The sequence below is a fragment of the Cebus imitator genome, unplaced genomic scaffold, assembly GCF_001604975.1.
Source record: "Cebus imitator isolate Cc_AM_T3 unplaced genomic scaffold, Cebus_imitator-1.0 Scaffold256, whole genome shotgun sequence".
Lineage (NCBI taxonomy): Eukaryota > Metazoa > Chordata > Mammalia > Primates > Cebidae > Cebus > Cebus imitator.
Window position 1 is genome coordinate 2531693 of NW_016107571.1, and position 3639 is coordinate 2535331.

Genomic DNA, 3639 nt, shown 5'->3' on the forward strand with positions numbered 1-3639 from the left:
TGATTCTCCTGCCTCAACCTCCAGAGTAGCTGGGATTACAGGTGCCTGCCACCACCCCCAGCTAATTTTTGTATTTTTAGTAGAGACGGGGTTTCACCATGCTGGCCAGGCTAGTCTCAAACTCCTGACCTCATGATCCACCCACCTCAGCCTCCCAAAGGGCTGGGATTACAAGTATGAGCCACTGCACCCGGCCTACAATTTTTTTTTTTTTTCAGACAGTCTCGCTCTGTGGCCCAGGCAGGAATGCAGTGGCACAGTCTTGGCTTACTGCAACCTCCACCTCCTAGTTTCAAGTGACTCTCCTGCCTCAGCCTCCTGAGTAGCTGGGATTACAGGCACATGCCATGCTTGGCTAAGTTCTTGTATTTTTAGTAGATATGAGGTTTCACCATGTTGGCGAGGCTGATCTTGAACTCCTGACCTCAAGTGATCTGCCTGCCTCAGCCTCCCAAAGTGCTGGGGTTACAGGCATGAGCCACCATGCCTGGCCATCTTTCTTTTCTAATACATATTAAGGCAGGGCAGGGCATATCCAAGGGAAACCATAAGCTGACAGGACTGAATAGGTAGAAACATCAAGTACAATTACTGTTAAAAGAAAAAAGCTGAATATTATATATTATGTGAAACAGAATAATTGGGTTAGATGAAATAAAAAAATAAGTATTAAAATTATTTTTAAGGAGACAAAGGATAGTATTAAATATATGAAGCAGAAACAATCACAAAATTATGAAAAGCATAATTGAAATTAAAACAAAATATAAGGCAAGCATAGTATAAATAAAGGCAAAGAATGAATTAGTCATTGGATGATCATCTTGAATAAATATTATCAAAGGCAATGGAAAAGAAAATAGAAAATATAAAAAGTAAGACAGAAAAAAAAAAAACACATAGAGAATGAAATAAAAACTGGATAACGGAAATCCCAGAAAAACTATGGAGAAAACACACACACACACACACACACACACACACACACACACGCGCGCGCGCAAAAAAAATCTCAGAGGTAAAGAAAAATAAAGTGATCTTAGTTTGAAGGGGCTCTTATAGTGTCAAACAGGAGAGGTAAAGAAAACTCAATGCTCAGACTAATTATACTTGCATTTAACAGTATCAAAAGCAAAAATAAAAATTTAAAAGCTTACAGAGAGGAAGCAGATCACCTATAAAGAAACAATAATCCAACTAATAACCGCATTTTTCAACGGCAATGCTGAAGACAATGGAATAAAGTTTTTTATGTTTTAGAGCAAAATACTTTCAGTTATAAAAATCAGCCAGTTGGTTTGTTCCAACCAATTGTCATTCAAATGTGAGGATATATTAAAATTCTCTCAGGTGTATAAAGTTTCACAATAGTTGCAATACAAAGACTCTTTGAAAGCACTCTTGAAGGAAGCAGTTAATTATGAGACAAAAATTCAGGAAATGGTCCAAGTGATATAGAAAGTAGGTGATCAAAACCTTGATAAAGTTTTTTGTTGCCTAAAGTTAGGCGTGGGTGATAGTCAAGAAATAAAAAAGCAAAGTATTTCCATAATAATGCATTGCTGAGATTATAGATCTGGGCTGTCCAATACTGTAGCTACTAACCACATTTAGCTATTTACATTTAAATTTCTAGACCATAACAGCATGAATTAGGGGATAAGAGTGAAACCAAAAGGAAATTAGAACCTATTAAAACATAGATCTTCTCAGGTAAAAGATACACTGATAATTTTTAAAAATATGAATATGGGTCTTATCATAAAAACAAAAATAGAATGTAAAACTTTTTGAGTTGTGGAAAAAACGTATCTATCCAATATAAGAAAGTAAAAGGAGAAAGAAAAGGCAAAGGCCTATATTATAGGAAAAACATACAATAGGATGGGAGAAACAGTTATTAATAAAGCAGTATCTAAAACAAGAGGATAGAAAAATGTTATACCTGGAAAAATGAACTTAAAAAACAGACTGGAACTATTCACGATAGCAAAGACATTTGGGCAACCCAAATGCCCATCAATGGTAGACTAGATAAAGAAAATGTGGTACATATAGTCCATGAAATACTATGCAGCCATAAAAAGGAACAAGATCAAGTCATTTGCAGGAATATTGATGGAGCTGGAAGCCATTATCCTCAGAAAACTAACACAGGAACAGAAAACCAAACACTGCATGTTCTCACTTGGGGGCCTACCAGGGGCATGGGGGGAGGGCGAGCATCAGGATAAATAGCTAATGCATAAGTGCCTTAATACCTAGGTGATGGGTTGATAGGTGCAGCAAACCACTATGACACATGTTCACCTATGTAACAAACTTGCACATCCTCCACATGTATCCCAGAACTTAAAAAAATAACAAAACAGGCTGTAATAGAATTACTAACATAAGAAAAACTGATTTTAAAGCAAAAAATTGAGGGACAAACATGAGCTGGTAAAAGAACAAAGAAGAATACAAAACGTTATTATTTTACAGTTAGCCTCATACCCTATTAAGCAACAGCTGACAGAAATGAGTAGATTAATATGTCTACAAATGTAAAGGATGATTCTACACACTGATTACTGAGAAATTAATAGTTGAAGCAGATGAAAAAATAGGCATAGATATAAAATTTCTAAACAATACAATAAACCAGAACAAGCTATTGAATATGTAAATAACTCAATAACTCTTTATTCATCAGAAAATTCACATTTTTTCTTTTTCTTTTTTTTTTTTTTTTTTGGTAGAGATGGGGTCTTGAATTCCTGGCTTCAAGTGATCTTACTGTCTTGGCATCTTGAAGTGCTAATTACAGATGTGAGCTACTATGCCCAGCCTTCATATTATTATTACTATTTTGGGGGATGGGTGGGGAAGACAAGTCTCACTCTATCACCCAGGCTGGAGTGTGGTGGCATAATCTTGGCTCACTGCAGCCTCTGCCTCCGGGGTTCAAGTGATTCCTAAGCTTCCTGAATAGCTGGGATTATGTTATAGGAAAAACATAAAATAATATGAGAGAAACCATTATTAATAAAGCAATGTCTATGATAAGAGAATAGAAAATGTTACCTGGAAAAATGAATGCACCACCTGGAAAAAGGCATGCACCACCACTCCTGGCTAATTTTTGTATTTTTAGTGGAGATGGGGTTTCACCATGTTGGCCAGGCTGGTCTCAAACTGCTGACGTCAAGTGATCCACCTGCCGCAGCCTCCCAGAGTGCTGAGATTACAGGCATGAGCCACCATGACTGGTTCTTCATATTATTTTTGAGCGCACATAAAATGTGTATAAAAATGAAGCCCCAATGAATTTCAAAGGATCAATATTATATAGGCTATGTTTTCCAACCATAAATCAATTAAACTGGCAATTCAGTTCATAAAGACTAGTTTTAACACATACCTAGAAATGAAATGACCATTACTAAATTAGTGTTACAAAAACAGATAAAAAATGTTAATTACACTCAAGTTACATGGAAAATTAATGTAATAGAAAGCTACAGTAGACCCTGCTTATCAGTTTTGCCTTTTGTGCTTTCAGTTACCCATAGTCAACCATGGTTCAAAAATATTAAGTGAAAAATTCCAGAAATTAAAAATTCACAAGTTTTAAATTGTGCCATTCTGGGTAGCATG